A 20720-nucleotide genomic window follows, 5' to 3' on the forward strand; every position below is an offset into this window, starting at 1 on the left:
AGCAGAGTTATGTGAACCTGGAAAGCAGCAGTTGCGAGTTTGCTGTACTGTAGGGCTACTGTGAGTATGTGTAGTCATTTGGTACTATAAACTAAGGGCTCTCATTAAAATGACTGCACTGTTATTTGTTTTCTACTGACTACATCTACACCTTCTCTTCTAATCCCCATCTGCATTTCTATCTCTCTATAAAATATACATTGACATATGTTGGGCCTCATGTATTCAGATAGAAGACAAAGGCAGGCCTAACAGTCGTAAAACCTAACTCAGCCCCCACACATTCCATGTCGTAAATTATACTGAAAAAAATCGCGCCAAAATCAAACAAAGGGAGTCCAAAACAGACTACAAATCCATGAAGCCTTGCTCACTAAAGGATCGATCTCTCAACTCTTATTGGATGAGGCACACGACAGAACGTCCCTCAAACATGACATCATCAGGAGTTCAAATAATTCTGAAATGCTTCCAGGTTGCTTCCAGCGACTTCGTTCACCGAATAAAGACGTAGCTTTTGCTGCTCTCCGGTGCAAACTCGTGGCACAAGGGAGTAATGTCCGACTTGAAACTGTAGCCATACAATCTCCATCTCGCTGGACGAGTTGAGATTACTCTGTGTTCAACCAAACACTCTACCGGATCCGAAGGAGACCGCCGAGCAATTCGCATCTTCATCCGTTTGCCTACAGAAGTGAAGACATTAAAGATTTCTCTTCCATCTTCAATCAAGTCGACATTTCTGAGTTCTCTGCCAGCCCGCCGAGAATCAACAGCCGTACCGCCCACCGACAGAGCGAGGAAACGGCCTCCCGTCATCACCCGAGCCTCAAGGAACCGGGTCAAAGTTAAAGGACGGAGGAAAACACATTCTACCTGTGTCCTCATGCGATTCAAGTAAGAGGTTACATCTGGGCAGAGATAGAATATTATAGCGTGTTATTCTTGTGTTTCAAGGTTTTTGCTTGTACAGTTTACGGACCTCCATGTCCGCTCATTATTAATACTCAGGGTATTAATTATCACGAATTTGTTTTGCTGTATTGTGGTCCAACCAAATTGGATTGTTGTGCATTTTCGCCGTCGCGGGTGAGACAGAAACTGAGTTCATCCATTAGAGTCAAATAACGCAGGACTTTTACAAGCCCCGCTCGTAAAACCGCATCTCTGAGTGATGAACACGGCTGCTTTCTCTCCAGCTATCGCGAAATCAGCTTTCGGGCTGTCACTTAATAATCTCTCTCTCTCTCTCACTAACCACACTGACACACACACACACACACACACACACTGTCACACACACACCTTATGTGTTATAGGATTAGTTTTATTTCCATATCTAATCATGTCATTGTTTAGTTTGTAGTTGTAAGTCGGAAATTTATTGACTGCATTGTATTAATTATTAATTGATATTACTGCATAAATAAACTTTGTTTATATTACAAAGAGAAGTGTTTTGGTTTGTTTTGCATACACCTGTGTCATGCTGACGGGATGTCAGTGCTCGGATTCAAACCTTCATTCATTGTTTACTTCCCGAAAATCGATATTCTTCGGATGTCGATTTTCCTAAGAAAACAATCTAATATTGAGACTGTTTTAATATTCGGTTATTAGTCCCTGATTCCAGGGTAGTGCCCCGTCAATGTTAATCCTTATTAATATTCTATTTTTTTTTTGATAATTGATAATTATCTTTGATGATTGTTGAATTTGAATGATCAATAAGCTAGTGTTAATTTTAATTAATGTTTCATCGATGTTAACAATTGACGATTATCTTTGATAATTGTTGATTTTAAAGGATTAAAAAAAAGCTAACATTGATTCTCATCAATGTTCTATTGATTTTAATAATTAGTAATTATCTTTGATAATTATTAATTATTGCTAATAACCAAACTTGCTCCTAAACATAGCACACTACATTTACTGGAGTCCCATATGAGGTTTTAATGAGTTAGATCCAATTAATTAATTTAAATATTAATTAATAACTACAGAAATAATTATTAATTATTTCTGATAGTAACACTGATCTAAACAACCGGTAAAGCCCTACATAATAATTGGTGCCCCGTGTGAGGCATCCTATGTGCCAGTTCTGTCACAGCGTGTATGCAAAAGAATCCAAAGTAATAATTTGAATCATTACTTCAAAGTTTGGTTCTGTTTGACATAAGCCAGTGTGGTGTGAAAGTGCTCTTAAGAGTGAATTAGGGGTTGGTAAATTTACTATAGTCTGCTTAAAACCTGCTGTTGTTGTTATTTAACTCCTAACGCTTTCATCTAAATGTTACAGAGAGGTGCCAAGTCACTTCATTGATGTCCACCAAAGAGAGAACACAGTGAAATTTGCACATTACATAACAGTAGACTGTAAGCCACAGGTCGAAGCCTCTCAACTGTGCTTTTATGCTAGCATTATATCAACTGTAAAACAACAAGCTGTCAGAGCCACTATCACAAGAATTTTTACGGCCCCAGTAAAATGAGTCACCAATCGCCCTGCGTGACTGGAGCTAAAGCTCCACAGAGGTTAGTCGACCCAGCACTGCAAGATGTAGTTGCTGCTGTCCTCCGTCTCTCCATAGAGGAGAGGGATAACCTTAACGACTACAATGTTAGTCATTGTGATGAAGCATTGCAGGAACTAGTTGATTATGTCAACAACCCGGTCGGGAAGCCAATGCGCACAATCCTGGACCTTGTGGGCCAAATGTTCCTTCTTCATCACCGCAAAACCCAACTGCAAACCGCCGAGCACCAGGCCCAGCTCGCCCAGCTGCAGAGCAGCTACAATGCGGTGCAGAGGGAAAATCTCAGCCTGCACCAAGAAATTAGGTGCACCCAAGCTGAGAAAGTCCAGGCACAGGAAGATAATGCCCAGATGCAGGAGTAAAACGAAACCCTGCGCAGGCAGCTTCAAGCTTCCCAGTTAAAAGTAGAGTCAGAAAGTGCAGCTGAAACGCACCGCACGACATCTGACATAGAAGAGGGCTCCCTTTTTAGCGATACGCGTAGGAATGTGCCACTGAGAAACCCAGGGACACATGCTAGGAGCCAAGCTGCCCCTAGTGTTACAGTCTCTGACTTCGTCCTCCAAGACACCTTTCAAAATCCTCCAGCGGCCCGCTGGTTGGATGCAGGTGCCCCTCCTTATAGTTGCCCTCCTCAGTCAGTTTTCAGTCACGCCACCTTGCGTTTCAAACCGATTGATTCCACACCACGAAGGGGGGACAATTATTTTCAAGCCCAGAGTGATGTAAGCGGCTCAAAGATCCCATTAGCCAGGGAGCTGTACGCAACCCGGGATCCACCCCCATGCGTCGACTGGACTCCTTCCCCACCACGAAGGGGAGGAAGTCATCCTCATCGCTATAGTGATCCGAGTGACTATAATGTTTTGGATGACTCGGACAACCCGTGGTCATACCGACACCAACGCTTGCGCATCCGACAACTCGAGTCCCTCGCAGGGGACATAGAACGCTTTGACCCAAGTAATTGAGATTCAAACATCGACAATTATCTTAGGGAAATTGAGCACTGCCTGATTGACTTGCCTTACGCTTCGTCGCATGAAAAACTCAAGCTAATATGGAAGACCACGGTAAGGAGTGTCCATGCGTTCATGGAAACGCTACCGACTGGTACACGAAACCACTACTCGGCTCTGTGTAAAGCCCTACACGAGGAGTATTCGCTGTATATCCACGAAGCCTCCGCTACCATAGCTGCTTTCACCATCACCCAGAAGAGGCACGAGCCTCCGCGTGAGTATTATAGACGCCTGAGAACCACGTACTTCCAAGGAAGTAACGAACCAGGTCTAGAGGAGGAACGAGCTTTCAAGTCTCTTTTCCTTCACAACCTCCACGAGTGCGTGCGATATGACGTCACGATGCACTGCAGAATGGGCAACCCCACCATGCAGGAAATCAGAAAGTACGCGCAACTGGCATGGGAGACACGCGTGCGCCCTGCCCGAGGGCATGAAGGCGACGCCAGAGCCCTGGGGATCCAAGCCTCATATGCAGACCTAGCGCTTGAAGGCAACAAAATGCCTCACGTTAAGGTGAATGCTAGAACCGGACCCCAGAGGCGCCGATCACCCTGCCAGCAGGGTAGGCAACAGAACCAGGGGGTGGTAACCAGACACACCCCCAGGGTCATGCCAGGCCTAAACAATAAAACGTTCGCCGGCTGAAAATAAATGCACGTTTCGAACGAAAACCCAAACAAGAAGGTGAGTGGGTAGGAAAGGTTTCAAATCCCCTCAGAGAACAAGATTTGAGAGAGGAAATGGAGGATATTAGGAGACGCTTGACTGAGTTAGTAACTAAGCTTGACGTGCTCCGTTGTTCACCAGGTCCGTCGACCTCCTCAAAGGAACACGGCGCTGAAACCTCGTCAGTATGACTAGACGATGTACCCCCTCTCGTTAACGCCAAAGTTTACTTTGTAGGTCAGGAAAAGGGGAACAGTGTCCAAGTTGCTCCCCAAAACAGTTACTCCTAACATGCCACACCCTCCTTTTCTGACCTTCTTGGGCGATCTGTACCATAAGGGCAACGCCTGACACATGGGTCATTCCGCTCCCACGCACTACTCGACACCAGTTCCGAAATAGTCTAATGGGTTCCAACACCTTCGCAGAGGTGGCTAGAGCAAAGCTCTCCCTTGGCAAACCGTTATAGACCGAGACCTGCAACGTAAGCATCACAAGCTACACACAAGATAGGTCGTCTATCATAAAACAGGCCTGGATTGACACCTTTCAAGGGATGACGCTAGTACACCCTGTTTACATATGTCCCATTAATACAGAACCACTGTTAGTTGGCCAGGACCTACTGAACCGATTGGCTCCGCTCATTGACTGCTGTCGTGGACACATGTGGGCTCAGGTGGACATACCGAGACCACTTGGTCCAGAAAACAGTTCGCCAGCTTCAGATACACATGTCGCCATCGTCCAAAAATCCAGCAGAGACGATGACTCCAATAAGAACAATTACAGGGCCTGGGTAAAACCCTTCAGGGTACTATAGTCACTGTAAATTTGCAATCCGTTCTTATCAATAACACTTTGCACACTTTAGGGATTTTGTCAGAGAAAACAACTTATGCATGTATCGTTAGAGATCTAATGCAGGACCTCAGGGAAATTAGCTCCTCAGTCAACAGTCTGAGTGGTGGAAGGATTCCAGCTTACCTGGTCTCCCTAGACCTTGTCGAACAAATCCTTAGATCTGCAAATATCTCCGTTGTGCAACCTTCACAGATACACTTGGCATATAGTTTTGGCATTGAAATTCCAATCCATGTAAATCCTCAGAGCCTCAAAATAGGATTTATCCTCAATCTACCGTCATAGGCAGAATATATATAGACTAAAATCTGTATTTAATGTTGGTTTTCAGAGAGGTAATGCACACATTCACCTCAAAACACCACCAACACTTGCCTACCATGATGAGGACCCCTCGCTCTACCTTATCTCTAACCTAAACATGTGTACCAAGACAAAGTACATTCATTGGGTTTGTCAAAATGCAACCCCTTTGTTAGAGAGGTGACTAACTACCTCTGCGGCCAAAGAGCCGAATTCCATGAACAAGTGTCATGATAGCATGTCCATCAAAGATGAAGGAACAGAGATAAAGGTAGAGCGAGCAGGCAGTCGCTGGCTCGTTAACAGACCAGCCACCGAAGTCATACGACTGCCATGATACAGCCACTAAGCTAAGGCCACTAAACTAAGGCTACCAAACCAAACGGTGTTCTTGATGGTTCCCCAAAGAGCCATCGTGCACACTGACGATATTGTCCTCCATCATCTCAACGTCAACAAACATGACGCAGAAATTGAGATCATGGACGCATTTAGAGGTCACAGCCTCACCATTGATGACACCCTTCAACAGCAGCTTCAGGCTGAAGGGATGGAATTAGTGAAGTTCAGTCTCAAACCGACTGGCTTGACCACTATATTTCATAGTCACATAAGCAGATCGTCATCTTACCGAGAACACCCTATCAGTTTGGTTGCCCTCCTTAGTGGTTGGATCATCATCGCAATTATTGCACACGCCATGTATAGGTACATTCAACACCTACAGGCCAGACTGGACTCACTTCTCATACAGCCGTGTTTTACACACCAGTCTGAGCCCATCCCACAGGTTAACCCCATCATTTCCAAGGATAAGCCTTTTTAACCTTTAACCCTCCTTTCCTCTAACATTTTGTTCCTAGTAACCAATGTCAGGTTCTACTTTGATTTTGTGTTATGACCAAAGAACAACAAAGGATTGTGTTATGGTTAATGCTGTGCCTTCCAATAACTTGAAATGTTTATGTGTGATGAATGTAGTTTTAGAATTAGCTAGAAGTTCTATGCCCAGATGTGCCTCTATCTCTGTCCAGACGATAAAGCCTCTGTGAACTCTAATGAACTGTATGGACTGTGCAACCATTTCTCTTTCCTATTAGGAATACATGGATGGCGTAACCCACAGGTTACTGTGAACCAACAAGAACTGTTTGGCCCTTCAGTTGCTCTAAAGATGCTGGACAACAACCAACTCTTCAGAACAAAGGGGGGAATGTTGGGCCTCATGTATTCAGATAGAAGACAAAGGCAGGCCTAACAGTTGTAAAACCTAACTCAGCCCCCACCCATTCCATGTCGTAAATTATACTGATAAAAATCGCACCAAAATCAAACAAAGGGAGTCCAAAACAGACTACAAATCCATTAAGCCTTGCTCACTAAAGGATCGATCTCTCAACTCCTATTGGATGAGGCACACAACAGAACGTCCCTCAAACATGACATCATCAGGAGTTCAAATAATTCTGAAATGCTTCCAGAGTTGCTTCCAGCGACTTCGTTCACCGAATAAAGACGTAGCTTTTGCTGCTCTCCGGTGCAACCTCGTGGCACAAGGGAGTAATGTCCGACTTGAAACTGTAGCCATACAATCTCCATCTCGCTGGACGAGTTGAGATTACTCTGTGTTCAACCAAACACTCTACCGGATCCGAAGGAGACTGCCGAGCAATTCGCATCTTCATCCGTTTGCCTACAGAAGTGAAGACATTAAAGATTTCTCTTCCATCTTCAATCAAGTCGACATTTCTGAGTTCTCCGCCAGCCCGCCGAGAATCAACAGCCGTACCGCCCGCCGACAGAGCAAGGAAACGGCCTCCCGTCATCACCCGAGCCTCAAGGAACCGGGTCAAAGTTAAAGGACAGAGGAAAACACATTCTACCTGTGTCCTCATGCGATTCAAGTAAGAGGTTACGTCTGGGCAGAGATAGAATATTATAGCGTGTTATTCTTGTGTTTCAAGGTTTTTGCTTGTACAGTTTACAGACCGCCATGTCCGCTCATTATTAATACTCAGGGTATTAATTATCACAAATTTGTTTTGCTGTATTGTGGTCCAACCAAATTGGATTGTTGTGCATTTTCGCCATCGCGGGTGAGACAGAATCTGAGTTCATCCATTAGAGTCAAATAACGCAGGACTTTTACGAGCCCCGCTCGTAAAACCGCGTCTCTGAGTGATGAACACGGCTGCTTTCTCTCCAGCTATCGCGAAATCAGCTTTCGGGCTGTCACTTAATAATCTCTCTCTCTCTCTCTCTCTCACTAACCACACTGACACACACACACACACACTGTCACACACACACCTTATGTGTTATAGGATTAGTTTTATTTCCATATCTAATCATGTCATTGTTTAGTTTGTAGTTGTAAGTCGGAAGTTTATTGACTGCATTGTATTAATTATTAATTGATATTACTGCATAAATAAACTTTGTTTATATTACAAAGAGAAGTGTTTTGGTTTGTTTTGCATACGCCTGTGTCATGCTGACGGGATGTCAGTGCTCAGATTCAAACCTTCATTCATTGTTTTTTTCCCGAAAATTGATATTCTTTGGATGTCAATTTTCCTAAGAAAACAATCTAATATTGAGACTGTTTTAATATTCGGTTATTAGTCCCTGATTCCAGGGTGGTGCCCCGTCAATGTTAATCCTTATTAATATTCTATTGATTTTTGATAATTGATAATTATCTTTGATGATTGTTGAATTTGAATGATCAATAAGCTAGTGTTAATTTTAATTAATGTTTCATCGATGTTAAAAATTTACGATTATCTTTGATAATTGTTGATTTTAAAGGATTAAAAAAGCTAACATTGATTCTCATCAATGTTCTATTGATTTTAATAATTAGTAATTATCTTTGATAATTATTAATTATTGCTAATAACCAAACTTGCTCCTAAACATAGCACACTACATTTACTGGAGTCCCATATGAGGTTTTAATGAGTTAGATCCAATTAATTAATTTAAATATTAATTAATAACTACAGAAATAATTATTAATTATTTCTGATAGTAACACTGATCTAAACAACCGGTAAAGCCCTACATAAATTCACAAGTACACACACTTACATGTTTTGCCACATCTCCACCAACAGCTGTACTGGTCTTTATGTATTCAGACACTGGCCCATTTAGCAACTGGTCGAAGGCCTCCATGCACTCGGATTCACCTGAGAGAAACACAAAGGAGTAATGTACTACTGTGGCATTGCTGAATAGGGTAAGTTGTCACACTTTTTACTCCAGTGAATATTTCTTAGGGTAGGTTTATTTTTGAAAGTCGATTTGTGTCTAGGCTATTCAGCAAAATATAAAAGATAAAACTATTATGAAACGCAAAACAACACATGAAACAACAAAAAAATCAAACCATTGTTTTGGCCAACAAATACTGTAATAAATACATTGTGTAAATTTAAACACAATGACAACTTGGCTGACATATGAAATGTACTCATGTCTTGAAAACCCCTGCTAGAGAATAATACATTTGTGTATTGGACTTTTGACTCCAACTTATCGTTATACCGAGATACAGCCCTTTTGACAATTTCCCTGTGTGACAGCTAGCACCCCCAAAATAATCACAAATAGTCTCCCCCATACAACACTTTGTTGTGTAAGAATTTATAAAACGGCATTAAAGGGATAGTTCACCCAAAAATGAAAATTCTCTCATCACTTACTCACCCTCATGCCATCCCAGATGTGTATGACTTTTTTTCTTCTGCAGAAAACAAATGAAGATTTTTGAAGAATATCTCAGCTCTGTAGGTCCATACAATGCAAGTGACTGGTGACCAGAACTTTGAAGCTCCAAATATGACATAAAGGAGGCATTAAAGTAATCCATAATACTCCAGTGTTTAAATCCATATCTTCTGAAGCAATATGATAGTTCAGGGTTGCTGCAGGGTTTTTAAAATCAAATGTAAGACTTTTTAAGAATTTCAAGACCTGAACAAATAAAATTAATACCGTATCCCCATACCAAAACAAACCAACACAATCTCAAAATAAATTATGTATCACAGAATCTTACTTAAACAGGCAGGGGCACACAATCAACATGGCATTAACAATGCTCATTGGTAAAACAGGGTAGGCTATATGCAAGTTCAAAATACTCAAGGCATGTTTTCCACATATATATCACATTATAATTGGTTTACGTACCATTACATAAATAGATTCAAATTAGAGGTCGACCAATACTGGATTGTGCTGATTCAATATGTTGAAAGAAAGCCAGTTAATCTGGCAATAGTTTTTGTTAAATTGTAGCCTATATTAAATGTTCTTATTCTTTTCTTCCTGTGATGGGGAGGGCCAGACAGAGGCTACAAGAGTCCAAATGTAATTAAATTCCAGATGCACTTTATGGTTGGGGGGGGGGGGGCATATTTGATTAATAGTGTGGAAGGCACTTTAACATTGAAATACACCAGAGATTCTTATTTTGAAAAGCTTGTGCTTCACTGCTCATTCAAACAAATGGGATATAAAATGTGCACTCCTACAATAATCCACAACGTATTACCAGTGTTGGGAGGGTTACTTTTTTTATGTAATTTGTTATAGACAGATTACTTAACAATAAATGTAATCAGTAATGTAATCCAATTACAGCAATATTGTAGTAATGTAATCAGATTACCTTCCATTACTTTTGGATTACCACAAGGGCACATATGTAAATAAAGTCAAGATTAAATCAATATGACCTGTAAAGCCTTGAAAACATTTTTGAGTAATATTATAAGTAGTGTTGTATCTGTTATTATATCTAAGGAAAAGAAACGTCTCCGGTTACGTATGTAACCTTGGTTCCCTGAGATGTAGGGAACGAGACATCGCGTTACTGACGCTTATGGGAAAAACTCCTTTTCTCCAATTTCTGAACTCCTATTAGATCACGCCAATTCAGATGCAACTGAATTGAGCCAATGGCGTTCGCGCCCGCTCAGCCAATGACATTGAGCATGCGGTGCTCAGCTTTCTACATAAGTGGGCGGCATAACGCCATCAGTCAGAATTTATCGACTGAAAGCGGCAGCTGAGCCGCCTGATAGTGATGTCCGAAAGCACGTCTAGCTACACGATGTCTCGTTCCCTAAATCTCAGGGAAAAGAGGTTACATACATAACCGGAGACATTCCCTTTCGATTTCGGGCACTTACATCGCGTCGCTGATGCTTATGGGACGTGTACGATCACGCCGCGGTACTGGACAAAGGACACGTAACACTCAAGAGTGAATCTCGTTGTAACTACCCCGAGTGTATAGAAGGGGCAGGACATGAGATTGTGTTGTACAGATACAACGCTTAGCTTATAGGAAGCGTATAAGAAATCAACCTCGCCCTGACAGTTCTGAGGGGGCGAGATAACAAGCACATTCGCATCGCTCAGTAGCAGGATGCTTTGCCTTTAAGAGAGCTCCAAGCAGACCTAGTAGAGCACAGCCAGGTGCACAGTCCGGTAGTGAAACAGAGTTCCAATAAGGGAAACACAGCACATATCTATTTTTTAACCAGAGACTGAGTGTCTAAGGCGTGACCGAGACACAAGTATATTAATGTATTTGTGTGGGAAACACAGTAAATATAAGCGGTATGGTCCGAGTGCGGCACCGCTTTACATTCGAATGTCTAAAGCACAGCTGAGACATAAGAGATAATGCATGTAGTGTAATTAGGCAGTATAAACGAAATATGATGGTGCTTATCATGAAGGGCCGAGTATTGCATTTTTGAATAGAAAATGCTAAGCAGACCTAGGAGAGAACAGGCGCGTGCGGTCCGGGAGCGAAGTGAATTCACTGAGTTCTCGAAGCGGACCTTAGAACACAATGAATTAATGCTGCTGCACAAACAATATCTGTGAAACCACCGAATGCATGTCAAGGTTGTAAAATCGTGCAAAGGTGCTGGGCAAAGCAAAACCCGCCGCCAGGCAGATTTCTTGTATGGAAACACCATTTTCCCATGCCCAAGTGGTGGCCATACCTCTCGTTGAGTGGGCCAATGTTATAGCGTCAACAATCCAATGTGACAGTCTCTGCTTTGAGACTGGCATGCCTTTCGAGCGACCTCCGAAACAGACAAAAAGCTGGTCCGTTTGTCTGAATTGGCTCGTGCAGGACACATAGGTGTGTAGCGCTCTGACTGGACAGAGCGTATGGAGGGAGCGTTGCTCTTCCGACTGGAAGGGAGGGGGGTAAAATGCTTGTGAAGTGACTACCTGCGCCTTAAAGGGGGTAGAGAGCACTTTGGGAATATAACCTTTTTTCGGTCACAGTGTGGCTCTAGATTCGCTCTGACCGAATTCCAAACAGGAGCTGTGCATTGAGAATGCCTGCAGATCACTCACCCTCTTAACGGATGCCAGGGCGAGTAAGAGAGCTGTTTTAAAGGAAAGAGAACGCAGATCGATAGTTCAAAGGGGGCTTTAGTCAGCGCATTCAGCCCCAAGGCCAGGTCCCATATAGGGATTGTTGCTGGGTGGGTTGGATTCAATCGCCTCGTGCCTCTTAGAAAGCTGACCACGAAACAGTGTCTACCTACTGGCATGCCCCCTACAGCTGCATGATTTGCCGAAATAGCGGCTACTTATACTTTTAGTGTAGATAGAGTAAGACCTGCCTCTTAGTGCTCCTGTAAAAATTCCAAAATGACAGAAATAGGGCAATTAACGGGATCGTCACGTCACGTTTTGCACCATTTTACAAACACATTCCATTTGTAGGCATAGAGCCATCTCGTAGATGGGGCTCTAGCGTGCAAAATTTTATTCTTTATTGCCTGTGAGAGGTCTTCGTCATCCGACAAGACCTGCTCAACGGCCACACATGTAGATTCAATAACTCCGGCCACGGATGCCAAATCGAGCCACGAGCCTGAGAAAGAAGATCTTGTCTTAGTGGGATTTCCCATGGATGCGCATAAAGGAGCTCCACTATTTCTGGAAACCACAGTTGACCTCAGCGCAATCAGTAGTACTGTAGAAGAGCTGTCGTGCGAGTGTCACCATTGCTAGAGATCGCAAACCACCCTGGTGATTGATGTATGCCACTACCGACTTGTTGTCAGTGCAAATCAGAATATGATGCCCCATCACCTCTGACCTGCTTTTAGGGCTAAAATAACTGCCAACATGTCCAAGTGGTTGATGTGCCAGGTCTGTTTTACATTCGTCCATTCCCCGAATGCTGGGCGGCCGTCGCATAATGCGCCCCAGCCCATGTTGGACACATCTGTAGTAACTACTTTGCTATCTGGAAACCTGATCTAAGTTACCCCCGGGCCGGTAAAACCCCGGAGCTGTCCATGGTGCTATCGCAGATAGACAGTGGTTGGTGACTACAACGCGATGTGCCTGTAGCGACATGCCCGTTGAGGAACTTGGCGGTTGAGCCAGCATTGCAGAGGTCTCATGTGTAACAGACCATTGCTGTGGCTGCCATAAGCCCGAGGAGTTTCTGAAAGAGGCAGAGCCCTGTCCAATTTGAAACTTGCTGCCGTGTTGCATATTGAGTGAATTCTATTGGTCGAGAGCGAAGCGCGCATTGTTACGGAGTTCAAACGCAACCCCAGGAAGGATATTTCCTGACTGGGAATTAATGAGCTCTTCCTCACATTGACCTGTAGACTGAGTGTATTCAAATGCGCGAGCAACCTGTCCCTGTGCGAGTGCACCACAATCTCTGACTGTGCTAAAATGAGCCAGTCATCTAGGTGATTGAATATGCGCAGCCCCTCCGCTTTCAGAGGGGCTAAAGCTGAATCCACACATTTCGTGAATGTGCGCAGAGCGAGGGAAAGGCCGAACGGCAGGACTGTGAATTGATATGCCGTCTCCTCGAATGTGAACCTCAAGAAGCGTCTGTGATGAGGAACGATCTGGATATGAAAATAGGCATCTTTCAGATCTATTGAGACAAACCAGTTGTTCTGATGTATGTGTGCTATGATCTGCTTTTGTGTCAACATTTTGAACGGGCGCTTTGACAGTGTGCGATTCAGAAGCCTTAGGTCCAGAATTGGACGCAACCCGCCGTCTTTCTTCGGGACAAGAAAATAACGGCTGTAAAGGCCCTTTTGACGCTTGCTTAGCTGGACAGGGTCTATTGCCTGTACTGCTAGCAGGCTGCTGATTTCTGTACGCAGAATGTGAGCATTTTGAGATGACATTGTGGACGGCATCATGCCATTGAAGCGTGGCGGCCATCTCGCAAACTGAAGTGTGTAACCGTGCTTTAGAGTTGTTAACACCCAATTTGATATGCCGGGAAGGGATTCCCATGCTTTTATTCACTCGGACAGTGGGGATAGTGAGATCACTGAAGAGCTTAACATGGTGCCCGGCCCAGGGGCGGGGCTGACAGTTTGTGGGATGTGTGTGGGTGCGTGAAGAGGAACATAGCACTTTTCTTGAGTGTTTGTGTATTTTTCTCTTTTCGCACTGCCGGCAAGATGTGTAGAGTGCAAATTTTTTATAAACTTTGTTGGCACACATAAGTAATTGTGAACAATCTCCCGAACAGGAATGGCGGGAGGAGAGAACAGGGATTCTGTGCACGTCTGCTTGGGGGCAGGACTTTCCCGTGGTGAACAACGCGGACTCCTCTTCACGCTGCTGAAGTCGTCAGGAACACTGAGGCTGATTAGAGGAAGGTTTTCCCGATGGGTGGGGCCCTTTGTGCGGTGGCTGCGGATAGCGTTGCTTTGGCCAAGGCATTTTCAGGTGAACGGCTGGCTCAGATGGACCCTGAGGAGACTGGACTGAAGCGGAGCATGAACGGCTGGGCTGAGAGGCGGTACTGCCTCCTTTTTACATGAAATGCTTCATAGCCTGCTGCTGTTTTTGGGCTGTCTGGAAGCGCTCCGATAGGGCTTCCACTGCGTTGCCGAAGAGACCAGCGGGGGATACCGGCACGTCGAGGAGGGCCGACTTGTCCCCATAATGCATGTCGGTCAGCATCAGCCAAAGGTGATGGTCTAGGATGACCACATTTCCCATGGAGCGCCCAATTGCTCCGGCAGAGGCCTCTGTTGCTCTTAGCGCCAAATCGGTCGCAACGCGAACTTCTCTTAACAAGGGCGGGACGGGACCGGATTCATCCATTTTTTTAAGAATTCTGGCCTGGCAGACCTGGAGCACTGCCATCGTGTGCAAGGCGGCACCAGCTGGCCCAGCTGTATTATAGGTGCGTCCCGCTAGTGTCAAAGTAAGCTGGCATGGCTTAGACGGGAGCAGTGGGCGGGATCTCAGGCCAGTTTTTAGTCAAGGGACATAAGTGAGCTGCTACCGCCTGTTCAACAGGGGAAGCGAGCCGTATCCCATTTGGTCTCTGCGGTCGACGAATGTGAAAGCTGCTGTACTGAAGAACCACTCGTCCAGCCGAGAACAATTTGGCTCTAACGGAGGTGACCATTCGAGCTTCAGCTCGTCTATAGCCTAAGTGAGAATGCGGACAAGCTCTGCATCCACCATCGAAGAAAGGTCTCCGCCTCTAAGGGGGGGGGGTGGTGAGCAGCATCCTCCATTGACGCGGACGAGGTGACAGTGTCTGAAGCCGTAAGAGATACGGCATCGTCATTCTCCTCTTCTCCATGTTCACCGCTGCCGAACTGCATGAGGACGAATGCGCCGTCGGGCGGGCAGGCGAAGACTTTTAGTGAACAGGACGGGGGAAGAAGGGGTGTGGGTGCATGCGGGACCTGAGCTGGCGGTACAGCCTCACAAACTGTTTGCTCCATATCCTCAACTTGAGCATCGTCGTTCCCCAGGTCTTCGAGGGACAGGGGAGGCAACGGCGTGAGAGAGGTCGGGTCATTGCACTTAAATAGCGCTATCTGAGCGTGGAGCATTTTGAGGCACATTGATTCGCAGTGTGGGCATTCAGCCTCGACCAGCGCTGCTTCTGCGTGGGCACGGCCCAGACAGAACACGCAGCTCTTGTGGCCGTCAGATGTGGGAACAGGTTTCCCACATCTGCACTTGCAATGGCATCTTGAAAAAGACGGTCCAGTCAGCGCTAGTGTGGAAATATTTAACTCTTTTAGTTCACTGGAGCACGGCAGGGCAACGGTCGTCTTCTGGAAGGGAAGCGCCGTCCACTGCAGGTAAGTGCGATTTGCCGGTGAAATCCAGGAGTGAAGGAGATAAATTCTGACTGATGGCGTTATGCCACCCGCTTATATAGAAAGCTGAGCGCCGCGCACTCATTGTCGTTGGCTGAGTGGCCACAAACGCCATTGGCTCAATTCAGTTGCATCTGAATTGCCGTGATCCAATAGGAGTTCAGAAATAGGAGAAAAGGAATTTTTCCCATAAGCGTCAGCGGTGCGATATATGTGACTGAAATCGAAAGGGAACAGAAAATGAGCTGTTAATGTAGAACAACTCAGTATTTTTAAAGAAATTAGGTGTTCTCTGTCTGCTACAGAAAAAGAAAATTTCTCATAAAGCAAATATAATCAGAAAAGATTTATGTCTTGGTTAACATTAAACTAAATCTGACAGGATATACCTCAGATTCAAAAACACTGCAAAGTGTAATTCTACCATGTATTGCAGTTAGTGTGTATAGGCAATTGTAATTTGCACTATTCATTAACTTCAGACTGTATTCAATAGGTTGATCACGTTATCATCATCATCATCGTTATTACTGTCATATTTAAATGCTGGAGAGTGTCTTTCCTCTGCTTGCTCATGATCCAAAGTCAAACATCACCAGCTAACAGTTTATGTCTGATTTCTATGTTTTCTAGGAGGATTTTAAAGGGGAAAAAACGTTTTGACTCCAAAAAGAAAACAAAATCTAGTTTTAAAGAATAGATCAAAACAGATTTAAACTTTTAGTGTACTTTTACTTTTAGTTTAGTCTTTTCAATTACTTATTCCTAATTATTATAAGTGTTGAACATGTTACATTTGTCAGAATGTCTCCCTCACCCAGACATTTGAACTGTTCTCAACAATAATTTATCAAAATCAGATAAACTTTCTTTCCTAAGAACTTAAAACACATTTTCAGTTAATCTGTTATTTATGTGTACAATTTGGATTTGTTAATATTTATCAGGGATGCAAAATCATGAGAGGTGTAAAAGGACAGAAAGTCATAGCAGGTTTTCATGGGGTATTCTTTCAGTTGATTTTTGTATTGTTGTTGTATTCAAAACTTCTTTTCTTAAATGATGTAGGTTTAAGTACCGTTCATCTGGGGGAGGGGTACTTTTTCCGCTTCAGTACGGAACAGAACAACATACAGGATGTCCTTGCTAATATAGTAGAGTTTGCATTTGCAACCATGCAAACCAGGGAATTTCTATGCTGCACCAGCAATGATGTGCAAATCGTTTCAGTACTGGCAGCTATTCAAGCTCCCGCCAAATGATGAGGGCCACGGATTTCTTTGAGCACTAATGCTAACTCATTTTAACACATTTTAATATTAACTAATTTTAGCTAACCTAGCTAATGTGATTTCTGTGTGGCTCTTATTACCTTCAAATTCTCAGGTCCTTGGATAATGAGAGCATCTTCACAGCTGGAAGGCATAAATTCCACAGAACTATTTTCGTTTCGCTTTTCTCTTTTAAAGAGTGAATAATGTTGAAATTTCCAAGAAAATAATGCATGTTCTTCTGTGGCCATCACCAAGGGCAGACTGGGAAGAGAAATCGGCCCTGGATTTGAAATAAAAACTCAAAAAGTTGTGGGGGGGGGAGGGGGGGCTGCTCGTTCGGCCCTGTTTCGTGGCCGGCCCACCGGGAAAAGTCCCGGTTCTCCCTATGGCTAGTCTGCCCCTGGCCAACGGGATGAAGCAGCTGTTTGCCTCAAGAGCAGAGTGCTGATATGAGAGAGGTGTTATTTGCGCTCCTGACTCAAGTGAGTCATGAGAGAGAACCCGAAGAGATCTAAACCATCTCTCACTCTAAACAAACAGCTGTCTGTATCACTTTATGTCAGGAAAATTCACTTTTCATTTCTTTTGTCAGAAATGAAAACTTGTAATATTGACAGTAATCTAATTTTTTTAAATGTAACTGTAATCTGATTACGATGGTTTTTCTGTAACTGTAATGGATTACAGTTACCTATTTTTTGTATCCTAATTACCTAACTCCTTTACAAGTAATTTGTTACTCCCCAAGCCTGTTTATTACAATATAAACAATTAAAAGTAAACATTGTCATATTTCATCAACACTACATCATCATCAACAGTTCTTTAGTGATAGTTTGTCATAAATTTCCGATATAGCCTAATGATTGTGAACTGCTCTGCAACAGCTGAAAACACTCACAAGCCCCCGCGTGCTTGGAGAAAATACAACAGTGCCGCGTTTTCACTCTGAAGGACGTTGCACATGGATCTATTTAATTAAATCTTATTCTTTTGAAGTTTGATAATCACATTAGGTCATATCATGATTCCTGTCTTTCCGCCCCTGAATTTAAGACCTTTTAAGAATTTAAGAAGTCTTTTGTTGTATCATTTAGATATTTAAGACTTTTTATGACCTTAAACTTTGGAAAATGGAATTTAAGACATTTTAGGACTTTTTAAGGATCTGTGGGAACCCTGTATTTGTGGGTGAGAATCAGATCAATATTCAAGTCCTTTTTTACTATCAATCTCCAGCTTTGACCAGCCCCAACCAGTAGGTGGTTGAATGTGAAAGTGAAAGAGTAGTTAAAAAATGTATTCAACATTGATCTGTTTCTCACCCACACCTATCATATTGCTTCTGAAGATATGGATTTAACCACTGGAGTCATATGGATTACTTTTATACTGACTTTTGGACCTTCAAAGTTCTAGTCACAATTCACTTGCATTGTATGGACCTACAGATCTGAAATATTCTTTTTAAAATCTTTGTTTATGTTTTGCAGAAGAATGAAAGTCATACACATCTGGGATGGCATGAGAGTGAGTAAATCATGAGAGAATTTTCATTTTTGGGTGAACAATCACTTTAATAGTCATCCATATTCAGAGTAAATGTGCAATTATCTGTGGGTATTTTCCAGAGGCTAATGTTGTTCTTCTTCTAAGAGAATTCTGTTCTCATGAAGAAAGAAATTCCTAAATGTCACAGGTCTTCTCCCTGTGATAATCTGTTCAGTTACAAACAATTCTCAGTTCATTCATTAAATAAGGCCAGAACACCATTTTTTCAGGAAAGGCCTTGTACAGTAAATAAAATAGTATTGTAGTATATAGAATAGATCGCAGCAGCTGCCATGTTTGTGTGCTCTAGATTTCACTTAGTGATTATTAACTTATTAGCTCTATTTCATAAATCCCATAATTCCATTGAGAAAAGCTTTTTGTCAGAGACCCTCCCTCAGAGGAAGACTACAACCTCTGCTCAAAAAACATTTACAGTACTACAAATTAATTTCTATGGTATCCACGAACAGTGACTGACTGTCATTAAACTCAAGTGTTTCAATGACACATGGGTTATTATGTGATTGGCTTACAAGGTGCACATGATCCATTTTGACTGTTGTATTTTTTCCAATGATACAGACTCAAGGTTGCAATCTCTGCTTTTTATTAATGTATTAAGGTACCTCCATTCATTATGTTGGTGATGTCACCACTGACCAAACCCACAGGATAGTTCTGCAATTTGACGGCCATGGCCTCCAGATGAATCACAGCCTGTTCCAGTCGCTCAACCAGTGCTTCCATAGCAACAGTCCTGTGAAAACAGAGAGATCAAACTCTTGGTCTGTGCTAATTGGGCGTTATGGCCCATGAAAGCTGTTAGATTTGTTGGGACTTCATGACCTGAGTATCAGCCAGTTCAATAGAACAGTTTCCACTTTTAGTTTTCTGTAACGGTCACAAACACAACAGTGTTTTAAAGTACTTTTAAAGAAAGTTTTATTGAATTTTGAGTGAATTCTTTAAGGTGAAGGTGAGGTAAAGTTTAAAAAAAAAAAATATTTACTTGCAAACAATACTTTTTGTTTACTTAAAGGGATAGTTCAACCAAACATGATTTACACACCCTAATTTTGTTTCAAACCCACATGACGTTTTTTCTTCCATGGAACACAAAAGGAGATGTTAGGCAGAATGAAAGAGAATGACAGCTTCAGTCACCATTCACTTACATTGCATCTATTTTCCATACATTGAATGTGAATGGTGACTGAGGCTGTCCTTTTGCCTAATATCTCCTTTTGTGCTCCACAGAAGAAAGTCATATGAATTTTGAACAAAATTAGGGTGAGTAAACAATGACAAAATGTTCCTTTTTGGGTGAAGGATTTATTTAATGATAATTCTTAATCTAAACTCAGCAAAAAAAAAGAAAGGTCCCTTTTTCAGGACACTGTATTTTAAAGATAATTTTGTAAAAATACAAATAACTTTACAGATCTTTATTGTAAAGGGTTTAAACAATGTTTTCCATGCTTGTTCAATGAACCATAAACAATTAATGAACATGCACTTGTGGAACGGTCGTTAAGACACTAACAGCTTACAGACAGTAGGCAATTAAGATTACAGTTATAAAAACTTAGGACACTAAAGGGACCTTTCTACTGACTCTGAAAAACACCAAAAGAAAGATGCCCAGGGTCCCTGCTCATCTGTGTGAACGTGCCTTAGGCATGCAGCATGGAGGCATGAGTACTGCAGATGTGGCCAGGGCAATAAATTGTAATGTCCGTACTGTGAGACGCCTAAGACAGCGCTACAGGGAGCCAGGAAGGACAGCTGATCATCCTCGCAGTGGCAGACCACGTGTAACAACACCTGCACAGGATCGGTAAATCCGAATATCACACCTGTGGGACAGGTACAGGATGGCAACAACAACTGCCCGAGTTACACCAGGAACGAACAATCCCTCCATCAGTGCTCAGACTGTCTGCAATAGGCTGAAAGAGGCTGGACTGAGGGCTTGTAAGCCTGTTGTAAGGCAGGTCCTTACCAGACAACGTCGCCTATGGGCACAAACCCATCTTTGCTGGACCTGACAGGACTGGCAAAAAGTGCTCTTCACTGACGAGTCACGGTTTTGTCTCACCAAGGGTGATGGTCGGACTTGCGTTTATCGTCGAAGGAATGAGCATTACACTGAGGCCTTTACTATGGAGCGGGATCGATTTGGAGGTGGAGGGTCCGTAATGGTCTGGGGTAGTGTGTCACAGCATCATCGGACTGAGCTTGTTGTCATTGCAGGCAATCTCAACGCTGTGCGTTACAGGGAAGACATCCTCCTCCCTCATGTGGTACCCTTCCTGCAGGCTC

General features: G+C 43.2%; 1 pseudogene; it reads right to left on the bottom strand.

Annotated features, from left to right (window-relative positions):
* Positions 1–19152, bottom strand: part of LOC127421648 (adenylyl cyclase-associated protein 2-like) — a 57301-nt pseudogene extending 38149 nt beyond the window's left edge.
* Between the last annotated feature and the right edge of the window lie 1568 nt (positions 19153–20720).

The sequence above is a fragment of the Myxocyprinus asiaticus genome, chromosome 30 (assembly GCF_019703515.2).
Source record: "Myxocyprinus asiaticus isolate MX2 ecotype Aquarium Trade chromosome 30, UBuf_Myxa_2, whole genome shotgun sequence".
Taxonomy (NCBI): Eukaryota; Metazoa; Chordata; class Actinopteri; order Cypriniformes; family Catostomidae; genus Myxocyprinus; species Myxocyprinus asiaticus.